The 25,232-nt window shown below is 37.8% G+C and overlaps 1 protein-coding gene across 4 annotated transcripts in view; it reads left to right on the top strand.

Annotated features, from left to right (window-relative positions):
• Positions 1–493: 493 nt before the first annotated feature.
• PACSIN1 (protein kinase C and casein kinase substrate in neurons 1) overlaps positions 494–25,232 on the top strand; it is a 76,896-nt gene continuing 52,157 nt past the window's right edge. For all 4 annotated transcript variants that reach the window (XM_087959836.1, XM_087959840.1, XM_087959838.1 and 1 more), the window contains exon 1: positions 494–680. The gene's annotated coding sequence lies outside the window, so the exon portion shown is untranslated. The remainder of the gene's footprint in view (positions 681–25,232) is intronic.

Below are 25,232 nucleotides of genomic sequence, written 5' to 3'. Positions count from 1 at the left end.
AAGGCTAGGGCATAGAAGATACGGGAAATTGGGACAAGGTGTGCAGATGGAGAACCTTCCGTTCTTTGCCTGGGGTCCCAGTATGATCTGGAACTCATAATATTAATATTAAGCAGCCTGCCATAGGCAAAAACTGAAATGAAAGTCATGATTTCTAGTTTGTCTTAAAGACTGAGGATTAGGAAAGGATGATGGTGGGTCTGACTGATATAGGAAAGTAAAAAATAGTTGAGAAAAGGAGAGCTAGATGGCGTGAGGAGGCCATGTCCAAGGTTAGAGAAAAGGTCAGGATAGCAATGGAAAAGGAATGAAACGTGAAGGAAATCCCAAGAAAAGGAGAACACCCCCCAATGCTTTAGTTTATTTTCTGCTTTCTCTGCAGTAATGTGTTCACCTTGTGCTGTCAGCAAGTCATTACTCAGAGCATGGCCAGGGATTGGTTGGCTAAAAATGCCTCCCTAATCTCTGGGTTGATCTTTATCCCTCCCACCCCCACCCCCATCTGCTGTGACCTTCCTTTCAACGTGCACAGGCTGAGAAAGAAAAGGAAGAATCTTACCAGGCAACTGGCATCCTAGATTACAAGTGAGCCAGGCAAGGTGCATTGCTGCCAACTTAACCAGCCATGGGATACTGCTTTTCTGCCAACATCTGATGGTCACTGCAGCCCCTCTAGAGAGGTATGTTATGAGCAATCCTCTTATCCTTTAAGGGAAGTCTCCATTTTATGTCATCTTGGAATTGTACTCATGCTTTGCTTTGTGGTCCAGAAGACATTCGTGTGTCGTTAATGCTTTGTATACTTTAGGTCAATCTGCTATGCTTTTTTATGAGTGTTAGGCCTGTCTTCTTCTATCAAGGCAAGACAGCATCAGGTAACTGTCGAACATCATTACACTTTTAAGATTCTGTTTCTTACTACTATGCTGAGTTACTCTATTTTATTCATGCTTCAGGGAAAATATATTTTATGGAGGCAGCGCCACTTCACACAAGGATCTCGCTTTGGTTTCCGTAGCATAAAGTAATCTTTTGTTTTTGAATGGTTCCACTCTCAGCAGTTCAAATTACTTGAAATGGCTCTAATTTCACTATTTCAGTTTCTGTGCTTCCCTCCTAGCACGATCAAAGTGCAGATAATTCATTAGGTGCTATTAGGTAAACAGAGCAACATCATGTATATTGAGACTTGTGGACTAAGAATAATGTTAATGGATGAATTGTGTTTGTAGGATGTTGGGAAGTAATCATCAGCCAAAGTTGTTATATTATGTTGTGTGTGGACTGCAAAGTGGCAATAGTACATTGATGGCACTATAGATGAATTTGTATGTATGTGGATATATAGCATATATATGCAATGTTTTATAGAAATCCGTTATAATTATTGAGCTGCGGCTCTGTCAGCATAATACGTGGATACAGTCTTTACATAACTGTTTTGACTGCCACTCCGATTTGTTCTGTCTCCCTGGAAATAGACTGCTAGCACTATCCTAAGATCAGCTGTTCCATAGCTTTAAAGCTCTGGCCCATTTATAGCACTTCAACACTTATCAGTCTGAATCTTCTTGGATTTAGCTTTATACCTTTTTCTATGGCCAACTATTTCTGAAGTGGCAAAGGATTGAAAACAGATTACTGTAGAGAGAAATGGTCAGATGCTAGATTGTTTGCCCCCATCTCCCTTAGGACAATCTTCCCAGGAGTTCTTTATATAATAAGGTTGCTCAGTCTTGCTACAGTATAATAACAGCTTTTCCATCCTGAACATCAGTCATTTGAAAACACATTGAGTACCTTTAGCTATAATGTGCTTTTATCCAGAAAAGTAAAGTAAAATCGTTTTAATGTTCAACCATTCCTTAAATAATGTTAAATTATACAATGTTATTGAATTTGCTTTCATTTAATTTGCTTCACCTGCTAGTATTCTATGAAACATATTTTATGTTATTAAGACAAATTAAATAAAAGAAGAAAAACTCTATGGGTGTGACATAGTATTAATAATCTAATTATCCTTGAAGTTAATAATCATGATAGAAAAGTGGGGAGATCAAAACATTGTTATTAAATAGTACAACTCCAAAAATGCATTATTCTATATTGCATAGAAGCTTACTTTCTTGCTTCTTCATCAAAAATATATATATAATTCAAATGTTCATAGACAACATGTAACAAAAATCTATTGTTTATGTTTAGGTGTGAAAATATTTACAGACCCTTCACATCCCAGACATAAACTGTTTCAACTCCTTCTCTCAAAACGATGCTATAGCACTGCACACCAGAACAACTAGACACAAAAACAGTTTTTTTTCACAAACACCATCACTCTGCTAAACAAATAATTCCCTCAACACTGTCCAACTATTTACAAAGTCTGCACTACTATTACTATTAACCTTATCACTCCTTATTACCCATCCCTTCCCACTTGTGACTGTATGACTGTAACTTTGTTGCTTGCGTCCTTACGATCTATACTGACTGTTTCCTAGTATGATTTGATTGCTTATTGTACCCTATGACTATTATTAAGTGTTGTACCTTATGATTCTTGACTCTTGATGAATGTATATTTTGTTTTATGTATACTGAGAGCATTTGCACTAAGACAAATTCCTTGTGTGTCCAATCACACTTGGCCAATAAAGAATTCTATTCTATTTTATTGTTACAAATCAGACACAGACTTCTCTTCCAATGTTATATTTTTTAAATTAATCCCATGTCTAAAATGCTTAATATACTGGTAGTGCCTGAATCTAAATAACTATCCTACTGATTCATCAGTCCAAAGTGTGGCAATCATAGGACAGGTCTAGAGAAAATAAGTTAATGTTCATGGTACAAAGTTTATCCTTATTTTAATTCAGGCAGCCATCTTCAATCTTGTGCCTTAGGCTTAGATGGTTTGGGAATGCATCTGGTTGTAAATTCTGGGAACTGCAATCTTATCTCATCTGCAAAGCACCATGCTAATCTGTGACAATTATGCACATTTTTAAAGAAAAAATATATATTTTTCATTAGCAGATCAAAGCCAAATAAAGTTGCCTGGCACATGTCTAGAATACCTTAACTTTTCTAGTTCCTAGAAAAGTTAAGGTCTAATTTGTATTATAGCGCCTAAGCTATATATCTCACAATATGTTGCTTTTCTTCTGATATCGAGAGACAATAATCTTTCTAGACAAGACAAGTATTTTGATCAACCATACCTTAAAGTTGTCCATCTCTCTTTATGAAGACAGCTGGACAACTCCACATGCTCCAGCTAAAAGCACAAATGTATGAATCGGTATCTGAGCAACTGAGAGCTTTGTTTTCTCTATTTTATCATGGATTAGCTTGGCATTAATTCTATAGTCCCATATGGTGATTGCCAATCTGATTTAATGGTTGAAAATGTGCACACATATCCAGACATAAAAGAATGGATAAAACCATTTATGTTTAATGCATTCTCCTAAAATGTTTTTAGAAGTCAGTGAACAATTGTAAAAAGAAAAAGGAATGTACTATCTCCTTTAAAAATCCATCATATTTTGGTGAGGGATTGCAAACATTTTTCAGAGAAGTAGCCAGCTATGTGTGTGAGAGAGGGGAGGGAGAGAAAAAGAGGGAGAGAGCAAGTCATTGAGTTCCAGCATCTTAAAGACTAACAGATTTCTTGTGATATCATATCAACCTGGATGAAATACAGTCCAAACCATTTTAGGGAATTAGCAATTATTTTTTTCAAATAAGTATATTAAGGTACCATAAAAATATATTTTTATATATTTTATATATTTTATAAAATATATATGCATCTAGCATTTACTAACAGCTCTGCCTCCCATTTTAATTAGACCCTTGGTTCTGCTTTTATTTTTCAGGCAACAGTCTTTAACAGACATTCACAACTGTGTGCTTTGTTTCAATTAGCTAATACCAATCTTTTAAAATTAAAATGAGGAGCTGAAGCCACAGGAAAACAGTGTAGTGAAATGGTCATCCATATTAAGTGTCTTATTAATCACCTTTTTATAATTTTGGATATTGTTATACTTTATATAATTTTAATGTCTACTCCATCATTTATATTTAGACTGTACCCTGGATCTCACTCGCAGATGCTAGTTAGCTTGTTTTATAAATGTATTTTAACTTTATCTTAAATTTTATTTTGTTTATTATCTATTAAGATAGATATGTATGCATGTATGAATATGAGAGGAGAAGTACCAGGGCCTGAAGGAAGATGTGGAAAGTAGAAGCCAAATTGTCTCAGTTAAGACTATGACTCCTAAGCTGGCATAGTGGCTCCAACACATACCTGGAGCAACGTCAAAGCTCCCTGTCTAGAAAAGTACAGGTAGTCCTCAACTTACAATAGTTCATTCAGTGACTGCTCAAAGTTACAATGGCACTGAAAACAGTGACATGACAATTTTTCACACTTATGACCGTTGCAGTAGCACCGTGGTCATGTGATTTACATTTGGATGCTTGGCAATTGGTTCATATTTATGACGATTGTAGTGTCCTGGGGGCATCTGATCCTCTTTTGTGACCTTCTGACAACCAAGTCAATGGGGAAGCCAGATTCACTTAGCAACCAGGTTACTAATTTAACAACTGCAGTGAGTCAGTTAACAAATATGGCAAGAAAAGTAAAAAAAAATGGAGCAAATTTCTTCTTAACCAATTTCTCACTTAGCAACAGAATTTTTGAACTCAATTATAGTCATAAATCGAGGGCTACTTATACAGTGTTAGAAACAGCAAACATACTGTGCAGAATCCTCAAACTCCCTCGCCTCTAGTACAGGACTGGAGATTGATAGGAAGAAAATAGAAGTGTGACTGTTGTTATCTTTTTTTTAAAAAAAAACCTTGTCATTCTTAGGATTTGGAGGGTTTTTTTACGATGTCACGCACTTTTGCCTGTGATTAAGGCTTCAGTTAAAACTTCCTTCTTTAAACAACAAAGTCAAAAAATCAGAGATATAAAGATTACTTGTGGAAAGGGGAAATTTCATTATTTGGGGAAAGGAGAAAATCAAATAAGCAACAATCGCACATGAAGAATTCTAAACTACAATCGATGAAGTCAATTTAACTTATTTAGCTTCTTATTTCTGCTTTTAATCCATACAATAATGGGGAAAAGTCTGTGAGAATGCAAGTTATTGTTAGGAAAGCATAGATTGAGAATAATCTGGGAATCTGGAATTAATCAAAGGCAGGTCTTTATTTGATTATTATATCAACAAAGAATGCCAACCCCATGCAAACAGGCATGGAAGAAGGTAGAGTAGTAACAACCTTTATTTTCCAACATTCAGACATCCAGAGGGATAGGGACTGAAGCCATGAAGTGAACAAAGATTTCCTACTTGCAGAAAGACTAGGTCTAGGACAAGTCTAGACAAATATGCAGTCACCACACTGACAAGAAAGGCATACACTGTCGGAAAAAATGAGAAAATACCATCGCAGGAGGAAATCGTTAAGAAAATATTGGAATGTGCTGAAATGAGTAGATTGACATTTGAAATTAGAGAACAAGAGGATAAACAATTTTATAAAATTTGTGCCCTTTTCTATCAATGGTTAGATAATAAAATACAGTAATGAAATATGTAGATTTTTAGAAAATAATAAATATATAAAGATGTACTTCTTTTTTATTATATCTACAAAGTGTTTTTTAGGATAGATTTGGGAGGATAATATGAATTGTTATAAAATAAACTAAGTAAATTATGGTTATCTCATAAAATATGAATGAATAAATCTATAGTCAAATGATTGATTAATAATGATATTAGGGTATTTAATTTTTGATTGATAATATGAGCTTTTATGTAATGTAACTGTAATTGAAGACTACGAAATGGATGCACAAAATGATTTATAAACCAACCAGCACACTGTTTGTATACCTATGGAAGAAAGTTTGATGTTTTTATGTTTTGTTTGTTTATGTTTGTTTTTAAAAACCAATAAAATTTACAAAAAAAAAAGAAAGGCATACACTGTCAGCACTGTGATTTATTTTTGGCTTGTAAGAGAACTACGATGCTGGGAAAAATGATTGAGAATATATAGAAGAACATATCAATCAATAGTACAGGAGTTGAAGTAAAAACAGAGTTTTCCAATGAAACTAAAGCTTAAGAGCTTTGGATGCATAATGAGAAGGCAAGAGTCATCAGAGAAGAGTCTAGTATTTTGAAAAATCAAAGGCAACAGAAAAAGATCTCAACAGAAGACAGGGAGGTTAATATTTTCATGAATTACTCAAGAACTCTTCAGCTACTGGAAGACAATCCCACTAAGGTCTATTGGATCCCAAAGAGTAAAAAACCACTGCACAGCAGCAACAAACCTGCAGCAAAAAATAAAAAAATAAACAACCCTGTTTAGTTTGCCCACTTCTGTACTATCTTAAATTTATACTGTCAATTATTGTAGCAGTTATAGTTATTGCAATAACTATATAATGCAATAACTATTATAATCCTAATCATTCAAGGGTGCCACATTTTAAATGGATATTACTTCATTTATTTCAAAATGTTGCACATTAACCCTGTCACATTTGGGAAATCTACTTATTCTGATGAATGAACAGAATATCTGTTGCTCCCACTTCAGCATTCTATGTTTCATCCTACTGAATATTTGCTTTACTTTTCTGTTTCATCTTTCATATATACATGAAACTATTAAAACACTACCCAACTCTGTAGATTGGACTCATCTCTCATGTTGCTTACTTAGTCCCAGACAGAATGGCAAAAATTTCCCAAATTATGCTTTGATTCTGCACCAGCAGTCATAGATTAATTGTTTTACTCCAATTATATTTTAAGTATAATTATAATTATATTTTATAAAGTATTGCAAGTACATTAATAGCCACATTAAGCTTTATCTGCCTGAATTGTGACTTCTTATTCCTCTTTTTGAGCTGTTTTTCTGTTTCTTCAAACGTTGCTATTGCCCTTTAAGAAAAATGCTAAGTATAGCCAGCATTCTGAAATCTGACAGAAAACAGATAGCAAGGTTATCTTGTCCTTTTTCACCCTTTCTTCTTCTCCCCTTCAACAATAGAAGAATGATATTTTAAAATGCCATGTTATAAAATACTAAGATACAGACATTCATATTCCACTCTTGTATCTTCCGAAAAAAGAGGAAATTTAGGAGGTGTCTTGCCAAACTGACATTGCTCACTGAAGTTGGCTGGACCAGTGTTTGCAACACCTAAGCAGGGACTGATCCAAACCACCTTATTGACATTATTCTGTGACCCCCCTAATACGATCTTAATGGATCAAAATTTCCGTTGCTAAGCAGGGCAGTTGTTCAGTGAGAGTAGGAGGAGTGACAGAATTAAAAGAGGGTCATTCTAGAGTACCACAAGTGGACTAAATCCAACCTCTTTGAATTCCATGGACCTTTATCTAACTCCAAGCATATGCTAACTATAATTGAGAAGATTTCTGTGCATGGGCTTTTTAGCAATAAATCCATTTCATTGGATCTCCAAGGGTGAACCTGGTCTTTGGCACCTGACAAGTGAGTTGCCGAAAATGTTTTACAAACTTTTTGCCATGGTTGTTAAGTGAATCACATGGTCGTTAAGTGAATCCCACTTCCCCCATTGACTGTTGGAAATCGGCTGGGAAAGTCACAAATGGCAATCACATGACCCAGGGGTGGGATTCAAATTTCTTAACAACCAGTTGTGGGTGTGGCCTAATTTGTGGGTGTGGCTTGGTCATGTGACTGGCTAGGCATGGCTAGGTGGTCATGTGACTGGGATGGGCATGGCTAGGTGGCCATGTGACTGGCAAACCAAATATAAGTGGTCCTTGCTTAATGGCCAGTAGCTTAGCAAGTGTTCTAATTTATGACTGATCTCCCCAGAGCTACTTGACCTGTTTTTGGAGTTTTGAAAGCCATGCACACACACACACACACACACACACACACACACACACACACACACACTTATGACCAGTTACAAGTGACCTCTACATTCTGCAAGCATTGTAAATACATGCCAATTGCCAAGCCTCTGAATTTTGGGAATGCTGCGATGGTTGTGTGAGGATTGGTTGAAAGTCACTTTTTTCAGTGCCACTTTGAATGGTCACTAAAAGAATGATTGTAAGTTAATAAATAACTGTATGGTTGTTATTTGTTTGCAAACAATTTCAACATTAAATATTTTGCCTTCCTGGGATTATAAAAGCAGGGATTTCAAAGAACTAGCATGCTGGATAGGATACATTTGGCTTTGGTGGGGCGAGTCATACTTGTATAGGCTAAGAGAGATTGAGGTTGAGAAATATGAAAAACAAACAAACAAATAAATGCTGGCCTGGATTCAGAATCCCAACATTCAGGGTTGTTTTCAGGCATGTAAAGAAGATTGTTACTTGAAGGGCTGTCCAAAGCATTACATTAACTAAAGCAGAATAGAAAACTGGATGAAGTGGGAGGGCATTGTTACTATTTCAGATCAAAGCACATACTATTTCTTTCTTAGAATAAAATACAATAATCATAAATTTGATGACTAACAATTCAGTACTTTGGCCAAAATCGTAAACTTTATTCTGCCTATTAAAATCACTGTAATGACTACGAATGCATCTTCCTAACTTTTTATTTTAAAAAAATGCTATTCTATACAACTCAATGACAGCTTGCAACCTGATTTCTAAAATATATGAAATAGCAAAATCAGGTATATAAACCACAGGGAAAAGTTTCCTATATACATCTATGTATCTTTAGACAGCCAACTTAACATTTACAAAATAACTTAATTAGTAACTTTCCAGGTAAGAATAAAAATCAAGTCTAGGATGAAAAGAAGCAATATAGCTATATCTAGCTGTGTTCATTTCCAATTATAGTCTTAGATGATCTACTGGAATATTTTGCAAAGATTTGAAATACAGGTAATCCTTGAGTTACCACCATAATTCAGCCCAAAATTTATGTTGCTAAGTAAGAAAGTTGTTGAGTGAGTTTTGCTCATTTTACAACCTTTCTTGTCACAGTTGTTAAGTGAATCACTGGAGTTAATAACATAGTTAAGTGAACATGGCTTCCTCATTGACTTATCAGAACGTCACAAAAGGTGTTCACATGACCACAGGACACTGCAATTGTCATAAGTATGAGCCAGTTGCCAAGTGTCTGAATTTTAATCACATGACCATGGGGATGTTGTAAACATGTGAAAAATGGTCTTAAGTCGTTTTTTCACTGCCATTGTAACTTTAAATGGTCACTAAACGAATTGTTGTAAATTGAGGAGTAACTGTACAGCAAGGCTGTCAAACTCACGGCCCATGGGCTAGATGTGTCATGTGCTGGCCACACCCACGCCCGGTTTAGCAAAGTCCGTCATGTGACACATCATGTGACAACGCAAGTTTGACACACACACACCCGCTGTACAGTATTTGAACAGGATATTATCATTTATACAGAAAAATACAGAAGTGGTGCTACGTTATAGCAAGAAGGTTTCCTGGAATAAATAAGGAAATGATTGGTTTTCCTTATTTTATAATATAAATACAGGTAGTCCTCAGCTTACGACCATAATTGAGATATTCATGATGCTGTTATTCTCACAATTACTGAGAATAGCCATCCATATATCAGCCTTTTATATCAATGTGGCTATTTGCCAAACATCTTATAGCTATACCTTTGAAGAAAAGGAACCAATATAAATATTTCAGCCACTTCTACATAAATATTTGACTAATCTGTTACTATAAATCTTTGACAACACTTCTGCAACTAAACTCAATAACCTGAGTCTCAACCATTTCCGCTGGTCCAGAAGAAATGTTGAAAATATAGTATGGAGAAGGGAATGGGTGTGTCAGACTCCACAAACTTATGTGCATAGGAAACACTTTTTAAATATCTATGAAACAAGTTGAGCAAAATAAAGAGTTGGGGATGGTGTGAGAATGATTCTAGTTTAACACTAATTTTTAGAGGAAGCTCTGATCAATGTTGTGCAAAATTTGCAGCACAAGATTTCACAGGCAAAAAGTCCTCCATTCAGATTTTAAACTTAGCACGAGACATACCATGTGTGTAAACACACCAAGATTTATTTACACACACACACACACACACACACACACACGAAAAAGAAGATTCACTTCAAAGAAGACCAAGGGATGCTGTAAATTTTATTAGATGTCTTGGAAAGTAGAGAATAATCTCCTCTGGCAAATACTCACTCATTCCCACTGGTTATGATGACATGGGTGCCAGCGGGGCAATTCCAGAGCAAGTTCCAATCTTGGGCATAGCCCACCTCTCCCAATCTTCTATATGTGGTGTTTAACCTGGCCTCCAACAAGGCTAGGCGCTACATACACAATCCTAAAAGCATTGCTAGCAAGCTAAAATATAAAGTCTTCATTAAAATACCAAATTGCTAGAATAAAGCATTAAGATTACATCACAGTTCTTTATGTAATAAAAAGAAATAGTTTAAAGTTCAGTTTCAGATAAATGATAAGGTTACCATTTTCATCTTTACCCTCCTAATTCTATTATTAAGTCAGAGTGTGTTAGGTTTCTCATGCACTTGTGTTTACAAAGCAAAAACTGGCAATGAATGCAGGGAAAACGGACATGGACAGAGAAAGTGGGAAGGGTCTCAAATAAATATTTTGTCTTTGGACTCTTAGCCTTTCTGTGGATGACATCATACAGCTCCAATAAGAGGAAATGATTAGTTATATTTCCGATAAATTAAATGCTTCCTATATTGTTTTTCTTCTTGAATTTTAAAATGATAACGCTCAGGCTTGTGGTATATACTGGTTCAACAGTGCCAAACTAAAATAATCATTCCCAAGTAAAAAGAGAGATTCCTAACTAAAGGCAATCAAAGAAAGCCTTTGGGACAGAAACATGTAATCTACAGTTTTCATGAATCGTAATAGGTTGTCAGAAACCTGTAATTCTGCTCTTTAGGACAAAGTTGGAAATAATTCTAATTAATTGAATAATCTGTGGAGAATACTATATAGTGAAAACAGGGTTGAATCTCTGTGATATTATAGATTGTGCTCAGGATGAAAAGAGCATAGGAAACAACATGTTTTAAAAATGGTTAAACGCTTGTTTCAAGCATTTCTATCTTGAAATGAACATCTATCTTCAGATGAAAAAGTTCTCTGAACAGCTTATATGAGGTCAATAAATACAAGGCGGTCCCATTAGCAGGGTTACAATCTGAAAAATGTAACTGCAAAGGGAAAAGGGCTAAAGAAGGAACAGAAAAAAATAAACTCGGGCAGTTAAGAGTTTTAAAATTACACAAAGAAATTTTGAATATATAAAAATAAATGGAAATAAGAAAGTACATTTCCTCACCCCTGCTGGGCAAAAAAAGACAAGCAAAAACATCTTCCAGAATGCTTTCTATTACAAAGCATTCAAATGAAGCCATCCTTTTTGGTCTTTTTCAGTCTAATGCTGAATTATATGCTTGGCATATTTTTATGATACACAAACTTATGTCCAGACTTTTCCCATTTAGGAATTATAGCACTTTAAACAATGAACAATTAAAATTACAAACATACAGTAATTATGAATTACGTATACTGTATGTATGTATAACATAGTTTAGCAATTATACCTGTTAAATGAGGTGATTATTGTTATTTTTACTAGACAGACATAATGTGTGTGTATGGAGGGGAAATGCTTATCAGCACATCAAGGAAAGTCTACCCTAAGGAATTTTTAAACTGAAGACTTGCAGAACAGAGGCGTTGGCAATACTGTCTGGACTTTCTCCTGCCTTTCTCATAAATGCCAAACAGATGCAAAATGCAAGCGTGATCTCTTCAGCAGAGTATTATGCACCATGACATAAATGATTCTATGTACCATACTGGGAGGTCTCTTGAATTGGACCCCAACAAAATTAACAACAAGGCTGAGATCTTGGGAAAATAACAAGACCCTTTTCCTGGCCTCACAAACAGTATCTTCTCACAAAGTCTCATGCAGCTTGCCAGCAAACTGAACCCTTCATGTCAGGGTCCATGCCCCTACCCAGTAAAGGGTTCCGGAAGAAGCCTGAAGGGTTGGAAATTAGCAAACAAAAGGCAGATTGTTTTTTGTGGAACTGAACTGGCGTTTTGTCGGCACCTGCACAATGCCATAGCCTTTCACAATTATTCCCTTTCTGAGCAAGCAACTGCAGAGGAGCCAGTTATTCTGTGCTTCTAATTAAGGGCACAGATAGCCAAGCATTTGTATTCTCCAGGAAGTGGAAAAGGGATTTGGGATCAGCAGCTTCTTGAGTCACATTCTTATTCAAGTGAAAGTAGCAATGGAAGTCTAGAATCAGCAGTCAAGATCTGCTAGCATTAAAGATGAAGCCAAGTTGTAGGTAACTTTGGGAACAGATAGATGAGGAAGTATCTTATGTCACACAGCCAAGCTTCAGGCCCAGGGAGACCAGAAGAAATAGAAGTAGGCAGGAAGCATCAAGGTAATAAAGCAGTTGTAAAGGAAGCTTTCCTGATCTAATACTCTTCAGATAAATTGGATTACAATTCCCAACATTCCTTGATGTGGTAATCTCCACTTCAAGATATCTGGAGACTATTAAGGGGAGATTGTTTTAAAGTACGGGCCCAAAAGTATGGTAGGGAGTATGTACGTTATACTACTTGGACCTTGATAGGGACAGTAGAAAGTTTTTTAATTACGCTGGATGTCATTTTGGCTCCTGTGCAATTGGCATAGCCATAATTGAAATAGTGCTTCTGCCAATATGTCAAAGTCCAATTGCTTTGTACAGGAGATCATTTTAATATATTGTAGTTATAAAAGCGCATCATACCAATACTATTTGGGACAGTGGTGGGATTCAAATTTTTTTACTACCGGTTCTGTGGGCTTGGCTTGGATAATGCAAAATCTCCAGTCAGAGGTGGCATTTGCCGGTTCTCTGAACTACTCAAAATTTCTGCTACCGGATCTCCGGAACTGGTCAGAACCTGCTGAATACCACCTCTGATTTGGGATAACGGGGCAGCTGTATAGAAAGATAATTTTTATGGAAAGAAACCAAACATATCTTTATGGATACATGTATGTGTGAGATTTTAAACACACACATACACACAAAATGTGCCATCGAGTTGTTTTCAACTTCAAGCGACCACTTAGAAAGATTTTCTCTATGACGATCTAGCCCCATAATAGTATGTGAGAAAGACCTTCAGAAATAGGGCAAAGAGAAGCTATCTGGGGAACAATCATATAAAAGAGTACAGCTCACAACCAGAGAAAGAGGCTGAGAAGAGATCCTCCCTAATTTCTCAGGCTACAAAGGAAACAGTGGAAGATTCGTACTTTTAGATTTGCAAGAGTGTTAATTTAGATCTGCAAGATTATTAATGTAGCCTTACAATACAATAGCAGTAGCTCATCTGGTCAGTTTCCTACCAGGTATACCTGGGAAGGCAGCCAATCCTAACTTGGTTTTTCATGCTTGCCAATGGTGTACTCGTCACCACTGCAACTGAGTACATCGACCTTGCTGTTGATCATCCTCTTTCCTCCCACCTTTCCCAGGATGAGACCCCTTTTTCAGAGAAAATTTCCCTTTTCACACAATGTATCCAAAGTAGGGTAATCTGAAACACAAAGAAAAATAATAGCAGTCTAGAAAGGCTGTGAATCCAAATGTAAGAATGGCAAAGAAAAACTTTTCCTCTGTAACAATTTTTCCATTCAGGATAATCCCTTTAATATGTATTCCCATGAAGAGAAACAAGGCTTGGTTAGTGATTCCGGGCAGAAAATTAAACTGGCTCAGAAAAGTTGATAGCCATGTGGATACTTTTTGGCTTAAATTCAAAGTCTCCTTTGGCTGATTTTTATTTCAAAAATATGTTGGAGGGAAACCTTTCTCAATCTGTGGGGCTTCCCCCTTGCTTGTTTATGTCTCAGTTTGGTCACCAAGAATGGCTTATCCAAGTAAGGCGAACAAGATTGTGTCTTGCATTTCATCTTGGGATACTTGTGGAACTTAACAGGTAGTTCGAGTTTTCCACATGATGGATAGACTCTGGTTTTCTGGTTTCTTCCACAGTTGAATGGGGCATTTATGGCCCATTCAGATGAGGAAGAATTGAGAAAGAATTTATTTAGCAAGTAATAAATGCCTTTGATGTTTCATTCCTTGAAGGAAATTATAATATGCTCTTTCTTGAAGCAACTATTTCAGTTCTAATATTTTTGATAACATTTGCTTTTTGGAGAAATCTGTTGGGAAAAAGGAAGGAGATTCAATTACAAACAAGTTTGAAGGGAATAAACTACAGATAATCAAAGTTGGAAGGGACCTTGTAGGTCATCTAGTCCAACCCGCTGCCCAAGCGGGAGACCCTACACCATTTCTGACAAATGGCAGTCCAGTCTCTTCTTGAAAGTCTCAAGTGATGGTGCTCCCACAACTTCCGAGGGCAAACTGTTCCATCGGTTGATTGTTCTCACTGTCAGAAAGTTTCTCCTTATTTCCAGGTTAAATCTCTCCTTGTTCAGTTTCCATCCATTGTTCCTTGTCTGGCCTATAGGCGCTTTAGAAAATAGCTTGACCCTTTGCTCTCTGTGGCAGCCCCTCAAATAGTGGAACACAGCTATCATGTCTCCCCTGGTCCTTCTCTTCACCAGACTAGCCATTCCCAGTTCCTGTAACCATTCTTCATGTTTTAATCTCTAGTCCCCTTATCATCCTGGTTGGTTTTCTCTGTACTTTTTCTAGAGTCTCAACATCTTTTTTATAGTGTGGTGACCAAAACTGGAGGCAGTACTCTAGGTGTGGTCTTACTAAGGCTTTATAGAGTGGTATTAGTACCTCACTTGATCTTGAATGTATCCCTCTTATATAGATTTCTTTCAAACAGGGTTCAGCTCCAGTCATAGGACATTGAACGTTTGTCTCAATTTGGATGGGGAAGTCTATTAATATCTTGGCAGCTTTTGTTAATACTGGTCATGAAACTTCTTGGTTTGGGAATAAAGGGCACCACATTATGTCAATCATGGGGGAATAGTGGTCAAACCCTTGGCTGCTCCAAATGGGATATCCCAAGGCTCAGACTTTTCCCTCTTGTTATTCAACACCTAGTTGCAGCTTCTAGGAAAAGCCATCAATTAGTTAAGGGGTGAGATGTCATCAATATGCTGATGACACTCTTAGAGTCTGAATAGGGAGAAATAAGATGGCGTTATGTTTTTGCTTTTTTGATATTCTGTTTTCATTTGGTCATCTGCACTATCCAGAATCAGCCCAAATGGGTGATCAATAACTTTTGTTCTTAAATAAATACATCTGACAGACACGAGTAAGGCAAAGTTGATGTGGTTTGTAGTTTATAGCTGAGAATGTTAATTCTAGGTGTCTTATCTTAGATGGAAATTCCATTAATTATACTGAGAATATCTTTAAACTAACAAAACTGAAAATATGTAATGTAGGGATCTTTTCAGGGCTAAGAAAAGGTTCATATACAATTTTATTAATCATATACATGACTAAAAATATGGCTCCTTCTCCCATTCTTGTTGTAAACTAACTAAGGCCTTCTACTTACATTCAAGGCATACAAACCTGGATAGAAATGGGTGGAAATAATACAAATGGATGGAATGATTACAATTGCAAAGTCAATGTGATGATGTAGAAGCTATTTTTTGCATTTTCATATGCAACAGCATTTTGACTTGGACCTGAAAGGTCTAAGTGTAAATGAGAATGAAACCACATGCTGTTATATTTAAAGAACTTTCTCTAAATTATGACTTTTAACAGGAAAGACTGTTTTCATCAACACATCTATATGACACCTAAATAATGGGGCACTTATCCACACTATGTATTTACTGATGTTCTGTTCCCCAGAATATTAGCAAAACCTCCACTCAGATCTGTTTCAAAATTACTAATTTTATAGACCTAGAAAAATAGTCCACATTGGAAACCAAAACTAACACATGCAAATGGACAGTTTATCTAAGAAATTCAGCAATTACAATCACAACAGAAGCCCCACATTATTTATGACCTTTGAGCATAAGAAAGCATCACTTACTTATATCTATTAATTCATCAATAAATTAAACTGGCACAAGGGACTGTGTAGCAAATGCGCACACAGCACTTATGCAGTGCCTGTATTATACAATTACATTACCAAAGCAGTTCTTTTCCTCTTTCCCAGTTACCTGAGAAATAGAAAATTTTATTTATTTATTTATTTATTTATTTATGTATTTATTTATTTATTTATTTATTTATTTATTTGATTTGCCAATTGTTTACAAGATAATAAGTATAAGTGTATACATAGTTGTGAATACATGAAATGGGTACATATAAGAAAAATAAAAGAATAAGTGAAACAATAGGACAGGGACGGTAGGCACGTTGGTGCGCTTATGCACCCCCTACAGACCTCTTAGGAAAGGGGTGAGGTCAATAGTAGACAGTCTAAGGTTAAAGTTTTGGGGGTTTGGGGAAGAAACCACAGAGTCAGGTAGAGTATTCCAGACATTGACCACTCTATTGCTGAAGTCGTATTTCCTGCAATCAAGTTTGGTGCGGTTTACTTTGAGTTTGTATCTATTGTGTGCTCTTGTGTTGTTATGGTTGAAGCTGAAGTATTCATTGACAGGTAGGACATTGCAATGTATGATTTTATATACCATGCTTAAGTCAGACCGAAGACGGCGTAATTCAAGGTTTTCTAGTTCTAGAATTTCAAGTCTGGTGGCATAAGGTATTCTACAACGAGTAGAAGAGTGGAGAACTCTTCTTGTGAAATATTTCTGGACTTTCTCAATTGTGCTAATATCAGATACGTAATGTGGGTTCCAGACTGATGAACTGTATTCGAGTATTGGTCTAGCAAATGTTTTGTATGCTCTGGTTAGTAGTGTGATATTACCAGAGAAAAAGCTACGTAGGATTAGGTTAACAACTCTTAATGCCTTTTTTGGCTATGTAGTTGCAGTGGGCTCTAGCACTTAGATCATTAGAGGTGAGTATTCCAAGGTCCTTTACAGAGCTTGGGTCATCAACAAGATCTTGACTATTCAGCTTGTATTTTATTTTCTGATTTTTTTTGCCAATATGTAAGACAGAGCATTTATTTGTTGAGATTTGAAGTTGCCATTTGTTTGACCATTCAGATACATAGTCAAGATCTTTTTGTAGGGTAGCAGTATTGTCTGTGGTATTGAACAGCTTTACATCATCAGCGAAGAGAACACAATTGCTCTTAATATGATCACAGAGGTCGTTTATGTAGAGTATGAAGAGAGTTGGTCCTAGAACACTGCCCTGGGGGACACCACTATTGACAGGTACTGGATTTGATAGGGCGTTCCCGATTTTGACCATTTGTTGTCTGTTTGACAGGAATGCTTCTATCCAGTTATTCAGTTGTCCAGAGATACCATAAGATTTTATTTTTAGGAGTAGTTTGTCGTGTACCACTGAATCAAAGGCTTTACAGAAGTCTATGTAGATTGCGTCTATTGCTTTGCCCTGGCCGAGTTGTGTCGTCCATATGTTTTTGCAGTGTAAGAGTTGCAGATTACAGGATAGTTTTTTTCTGAAACCAAATTGTTTATTGGAGAGTAGGTTGTTTGTCTCTAAGTGGAGGATGATGGATTGGTTAATAATTGATTCCATGACTTTACAGGTGACGCAGCATAAGGAGATTGGCCTGTAATTTTCAACTAGGCTTGGGTCTCCCTTTTTGAAGATGGGGATGACTGTGGCTTGTGACCATAGGTTAGGCAAGGAGCTGGTCCTGAAAGATTTTTCAAAGATTATGCTTAGAGGTTTGGCTATGGCAGTGGATAGCTTTCTTAAGAAGTAGGCACATATTCCATCCGGTCCAATAGATAGAGATGGTTTTAGATTGCGTAGTGATTTTTCAACATTGTCTTCTGTGAAATCGATATGTATTAGATCATTGTTGTTATCTGTGGTACGGCTAGGAAATACTGGGCATGATCCATTGCTGTTTACAAATACTGAGCCGAAGAATGTGTTAAAGATGTTGGCTTTAATGGTGTCGTTGTTGCAGTTTTTAACATCAGGTCCTATCAAGGGAGGGATTTTGTAATGTCCCTTCTCCTCTCCATGTTTTTTTTTACTTCCTGCTTAAAGCTAATAGTGCAGTGGCTTATCTGAAATGAAAAACAAAAGGAAAACCTCTGAGATTTTTTAGAAAGGTTTTTGATTAAAATAATAGGTAGGCAGGATGTGCCACAACAATGAAGGAAGAAGACACCAGATGTAAATTCATATGTGTATGTGTGTGTGTGTGTGTATGTGGATCTTTAGTTATTCGGATTTTTCCCCGCGTAAGATTGGAAGTATCTAGGCAACGTTTCGATGAAGTCTCATTCATCATCTTCAGGCTTGTGTCTTCAGCTCTGTGCTTCTCTGAGTAATGTAAGCTTGCAGCTGTTTCTTCCTTTTAACTGCTAATGGGGGTGTGACTTGATTGGGTGGGGGCTTGGCTGTGAAAAAAACACCCACCACCAGATCCAAAATAAAAGCCTCCCCCATCAGAGAAGAAGTCCAGCAAAGAATCATACCCAGAGAGAAATCATCCAGATGCCCTAAGCTTTATGGTCTCCCCAAGATACACAAAGAAGGAACCCCACTTAGACCAATAGTCAGCTCCATAGGCTCACCTCTACAAAACCTAGCCAAATTTCTTGCCAAACAACTACAGCCCTATGCAGAATCCATCAACTCACACGTAAGAAACTCATTCCAGTTCATTGAGATCATAAAGAAACAAAACTTACAACCCAGCGACCTACTAGTGAGCTTCAATGTCATATCCCTCTTCACCCAAGTGCCAATAAAAGAAGCCTTGACAGCCATCCAAAACAAATACAACACCCCCCCAAGCACATCCTAGATCTGACCAACCACTGACTATCCAATACATACTTCACCTACAATGGACAAAAATACAAACAAATAGAAGGAGCACCCATGGGATCACCCCTCTCACCTGTCATCGCAAACCTCTACATGGAACACTTTGAAGCACAAGCTCTAGAAAAATATGATCACAAACCCAAACTCTGGCTCAGATACATAGATGACACCTTCATAATCTGGCCACATGGGAAAGAAAAACTGAACAACTTCCTCACACACCTCAACAGCCTACACCCCAAAATACAATTCACCATGGAAACAGAAGCGGTTTCCCTTCCTAGATGTCTTGGTATACAAAAAAATCCAATGGCTCCCTAGGACACACCATCTACCAGAAGAAAACACATAAAAACCGCTATCTACACGCACTCTCACACCACCACCCAGCACAGATCAATTCCGTAGCCGAGACACTCATCTCCAGAACAAAATGCTTAGCCAACGAACAACACCTAAAAACCGAACTACACACTCTCACTAACATACTAACAGCCAATGGATTCCAAAGAAAGAAGATTACCCACCTAATCCAAAAAGAAACCCCAACCAAAATCCAAGACAGAGGACAAGAGAACGGCAAAGCCCTCCTCCCATATATAAAAGGCACTACAGACAAAATCAGCAAGATCCTCCAAAAACACAACATTAAAACAGCATTCTGCACGAACAGAAAAATATCCACCATCCTAAGAAACCCTAAAGACAAAATCAAGTTAGAAAACCAAGGAGTATACGAAATCCCTTGCACCGCCTGCCCCACCACATACATCGGACAAACTAACAGAAGAATAAGTGCACACATTGAAGAACATAAGAACTCAATCAAAAAAGAAGAACTGACCTCTTCCCTGGTCCAACACCTCAAAGCCACAGGACATGAGATTGACTTTAAAAATACCAGAACTATTGCCAAAACCGAACACTTCAACAACAGAATAATCAGAGAAGCCATAGAGATAGAAAAACGCCCACACAGCATGAATAAATGAGATGACACCTCCCGCCTACCAGCCATTTGGAATCCCGCCCTCACGAACAGACGAGTACCTAACATGAAGAATGACACCAGACCCACACCCACGAGGGCCACACAAGATGCTACCACACTTCCACGTAGAAAGCAGACTCACACCCACACAGATGAGACACGACCATGGACCAGAAGCCGCACTGCAGCTGCATCACTACCCACTTCTAACCCCTCCGAGCCATACATGAAGCGAACTGACACCCACCATGAAGATGCGGCACGACCACGAACGCGAAGCCAAACAGCAGGATCACAGCTCACCAGCTCAAATCCCCCAGCAACTAAGACTAACCTGAGCACAACCAAGCCCCCACCTGAACAGAACACACCTCCAGCCAATCAGAACACGGACAACCCCCCAACCAATTGGAAGACAGCCAAACCCCCTACCAATGAGAACACACCCCCACCCAATCAGAACACAGCCAAGCCCCCACCCAATCAAGTCACACCCCACTAGCAGTTAAAAGGAAGAAGCAGCTACAAGCTCATATTACTCTGAGAAGCACAGAGCCGAAGACACAAGCCTGAAGATGATGAATGGCATTCAGCTTTGTTCGGGTATTTTCCCACGTCATTGTAGTTGTGCTTTTAAAGTTGTAGCAACGTTTCAGCAGAATCTCATCTGCCATCATCAGGCTTCTGTATTTTGTTCGTCTGTGATGTGCAGCCCCCACCACCAGTATTTATAGAGAGATGGCAGCTCCGATCACACACTGCTTGCACTGGCACGAAGCCGAAAGCACCAGCCTGAGGATGGCGAGTGGGACCTCGCCGAAACATTGCCAAGTTACTCTTAATCTTACACAGGAAAAGACCCAAACACACCTAGACCTATATACCTGTACCCATGAAAATCTACGAAAACACACACACACACACACACACACACAGAGAGAGAGAGAGATACATACACACACACATATATATACATACATACATGAGTGGGATTCTACAAGTTCGCACCTATTTGCTAGAACCGGTTGTTAACATTCTAAGCCAGGCTTGTCCAACCCGCGGCCCAGGTCGCCTCGTAATGCGGCCCAACACCCACCCCCCACCTTCATGAAAGATCCAGCGAGGAGGAGGAGGAGAGGCAGGCGCGAGGCGGGGCGAGGCGAGCAACAGAAAAGGCGGGCAGCCGCAACCCAAAAGTCCCGCCCCGCCACCTGCTGTTGCCGCCGCCACCGCTGCTGCTTTTGCCCCCGCCACCTGTTAGGGATAACATTGTTTACCTAACTTAGTTTGGGTAAAATAATATATAAACTATGTTAGTGAGTTTAAGTGTATGTATCACTTTAAACTGTAAACCATGTATTTTGGGTGCGGTTGTAAAATCACCATAAGAGCAAGAGAGCTCACTGTTTGCCCTGGCTTTTACTGGAATGCTGACAATGAAGGATTGATGGTGATAAACTGCGTGTTTGCTGAGAAGAAGAAAGGAGGTTTGATTTTCTTCATATCTCTGACTGCAAAAGAGATATATCACAGGACTGATTGATTGTAAGTTTACTGACCTCTTTTTCGACACTGGACTTTGCAAACTGATTAACCCCGATGGACTGAACTTAGTGTATGATATATGGACTGTTTTGACTATGCTATAACTCTTGCTGGAATAAAAACTATTTAACTTGCACAGTGTATCTGTCTTACTGAGTGTAAGCTACAACAACGTTTTTATCTCACACATACCTGCCTGTCTGCTAGACTGCCATTGCACGTTCTGCTAGGGTGTATATCCCTAACACCACCGCTGCTACTTCTGCCCCCCCCGCCGCCGCCGTTGCTGCTCCCCCCCGCCGCCGCCGTCGTTGCTGCTTCTGCCCCCGCCGCCGCTGTTTCTGCCCCCGCCGCCCCCGCCGCCGCTGCTGCTTCTGTCCCCGCCGCCGCCACTGCCGCTGCTGCTTCTGCCCCCGCCCCCGCTGCCGCCGCCGCTGCATTTGCAGAAGGAGATGTAGGCGTGAGGCGGGCGAGCTTTCTTCCCCCTCCCCCTACCCCGCAAAATTTGGCCGGAAAATTATAAAATAAAAAATAAATAATTTTTAATAAATAATTAATAATAAATAATTTTATTTTATTTTATTAATTTATTAATTTAATTTAATAATTTAATTTAATTTAATTTAATTTAATTTAATTTAATTTAATTTAATTTAATTTAATTTAATTTAATTTAATTTAATTTAATTTAATTTAATTTAATTTAATTTTATTTAATTTAATTATGTGCGGCCCAAACCAAATTTTCATCTTCTAATGTGGCCCAGGGAAGGTGAAAGGTTGGACACCCCTGTTCTAAGCAGTTTGGAGAGCCGGTTAGAAGAAATTACTGGCCTAATCCTGTAAGGAAGGAAGGAAGGAAACATTCTGGTGTTGCTTACAGAAACTGCCTCTCCGTTAACTCTTATTACATTCTTGGCAGGACTAGACTTCCTGTCTCAGGAACATCTCTGGAGTATTTTCCCCCACCTTTGCTGGTACTTTGCTTGTGTGGAGTGACCATTCAAAGTTACAATGGCACTGAAAAAAGTGACTTATGACCATTTTTCACACTTATGACTGTTGCATCCCCACAGTCATGAGAAGCCAGGCGAGGAGATGCATGCCTTGATGTGAGTGATATTGAGTTGGCCACACCCAGCCAATAACATGGCCACCAAGCCATGCCCACCAACTAAGCCATGCCAACAGAACCAGTTGTTAAAAAATTTGAATCCCACCCCTGTATATATAGATATATATATATTTGTAATTTCACTGCCTCTCTTGCTAAACTAGGAGCCTGGAAAACAAGCAGACAGGGGAAAGACTGAATACCCCATTGTGCTTCATTAGGAAGACAAATGAACTCTTTAGAAGAAAGATGAGACTTTACCTGAGACAGTAGAGAGAGAAAGCCACAAGGGATATGGTGTATATTCTTAAAGCAACTTGATCTTAGTGCTTGTAAAAATAACCCTCCTTAAGAGAACTGCATCATTACTGCAGCTGATTCTAAGGGCAAGTTTTATTGCTCCGCCTGATAATGAGGTTATATCTGTAATCTCCACCTAGCTAACTGAGAGAAAAGGGTGAGAATATTTGTCAGATGTTCCGTTAGAACAAAAATGTTTTTTGTTCGCTTTCTAATTTGTAGAAAAGCTGTAACCTTTAGAGAAAGTTCCATCATAGGTGTCAAATTATAGGCTGACCTTTCTATTTTTGTAGCATCATAGTGCAATGGAGAAAGGATTATGGAATGCGATATAAACAGCTTTTCTAGCAGAGTTTTTAAAGCTTAAATAAATTGTTTCCAGGATGTCTTCTTGTCATCTTAAATAATTTTTAACTTATTGTATTTGCTCTTCTATACAAGGAGAAAAATATGTGACCAGTGAATAGGTTCAAGTAACAATTGATGATAATTTTAGCTTGGATGTAGGAACTCAAATTCAAATCTTCATCTAAGTATTATTGGGCGAATTGCATGCCAGCACTTATAATACCTTGTGGTTTGTTTCAAAGGGACAGGGCGAACAATGCTAGGGAAATTGTGTGATAAGGTGAGCAGGAATAGATAGCCATTGTTAGCACTGGAAATAAAGGAATACAAAGAAGGGCAGTTCCACAACTGGTAGCAATAATTATTACAAAATAAACATAATGATTAGTCTGCACCACCACAACCACTCCAAAATAAAGAAAATATAAGCTTTTGTGGTGCATAGCACACTGATAGCTGAAAGTGATGTCAGGGAGAAAAGAGATAAATAAATGAATAAAATAATCAAATACAAGGCAGGATTTCAAAAACTAGATAAAGTACTTCTTCACATTATTACCTAAGTGAAACCAAAGAACATTTTTGTACTAGTTGCAAAACACTAATTCAAATCCTGATGATGTCCTAGAGCAGGGCTGTCAAACTCCTGGCCTGTGGACTGGATGCGTCATGCATTGGCCATGCCCATGCCCGGTTTAGCGAAGGGGGAAAAAGTCCAGATACGTCACGTAACGCTGCCATGATGATGTGAGTTTGACACCCCTGTTCTAGAGCATCCTTGTTGGGAAAGGGACTGGAAAGATAATTTTTATCATATTTTATTTCTGATGGTTGCTTTAAATAAATGAGTTCATTTGTACAGCTGAAGAGCACTTGGCCTATATAAATAGTCCTCAACTTATGACCACAATTGGGAGAGGAATTTTGGTCTCTAGGCAATGCAGTCATGACCAAACCCAATTTTACAACTATTTTTACCCCAGTTGTTAAGCAAATCCAGCTTCTGCAAATGACTTTGTCTGTCAGATATCGCCTACAAATCACAACCAAAAATGCTGCAACAGTCATAAATATGGGCCAGTTACAAGGTGCCTAAATTGTAATCACATGATCATGGCGGTGGTAAGATAGTTGTAATTTAGAAGATGGGTTGTAAATAACTTTTTCTAAGGCCATCATAACTTTGAAATGAACAGTTGTAAGTCAAGGATTACCTGTACTATATTTTTCAGAAGAAATCTCTATTAAGTGCAATGAAACTTACTCTTAAGTATGTATGTATAGCTTTATAGCAACTTAATTTAAGAACAAAAGCATAGAAATCTTATAAAACAAATGATTAAGTGGACCTGTGAAAACAAGTATAGTTTTGAAAGCCAAGGCCTGAATCCTACATCTTGATTCATATCTGTAAGTGAAAGAAAATAATTCCATGAAGTTCCCTAACATCTCCAAGTACATTTGATTAAATCCCATTGGATCCTTTTTTTGGTTAGGTTATATCAAATAATACAAATTCACCACAAAGATGACATAGCTATATCACCATTATCTGATTACTGATTCCTTTAACTGAAAAAGGCAAAGGTTTTATTTCCATTAACTTGTATTAGCATCTATTCTACACATCATTCTCCAAGGACACCGGCTATTGTCCTCACACATAAAGAATTCTGCTCCAGAAAAGAAACTGAAATAGTTAGCATACTGTACACAAATAGCAACAAGTTGACACAAACCCATAGTATATCCATCCAGCAAATTGTTTTATCTGTTTTCCCTTCAGAAAGAATTTTCAGAGAAATCTTTGCACATTTGTTGCATTTGCAGAAGATATTTGGAAGGTTCTGTGGTCCGGCTTCCAATTCTATCTCAAT

Source organism: Notechis scutatus, chromosome 3 (genome assembly GCF_049901735.1).
Source record: "Notechis scutatus isolate UNSWTSFEM ecotype Mainland chromosome 3, rNotScu1.2, whole genome shotgun sequence".
Classification (NCBI taxonomy): Eukaryota; Metazoa; Chordata; class Lepidosauria; order Squamata; family Elapidae; genus Notechis; species Notechis scutatus.
Note: the sequence above shows the minus strand (reverse complement) of the source record. Positions and strands in the feature narration are given on the sequence as shown.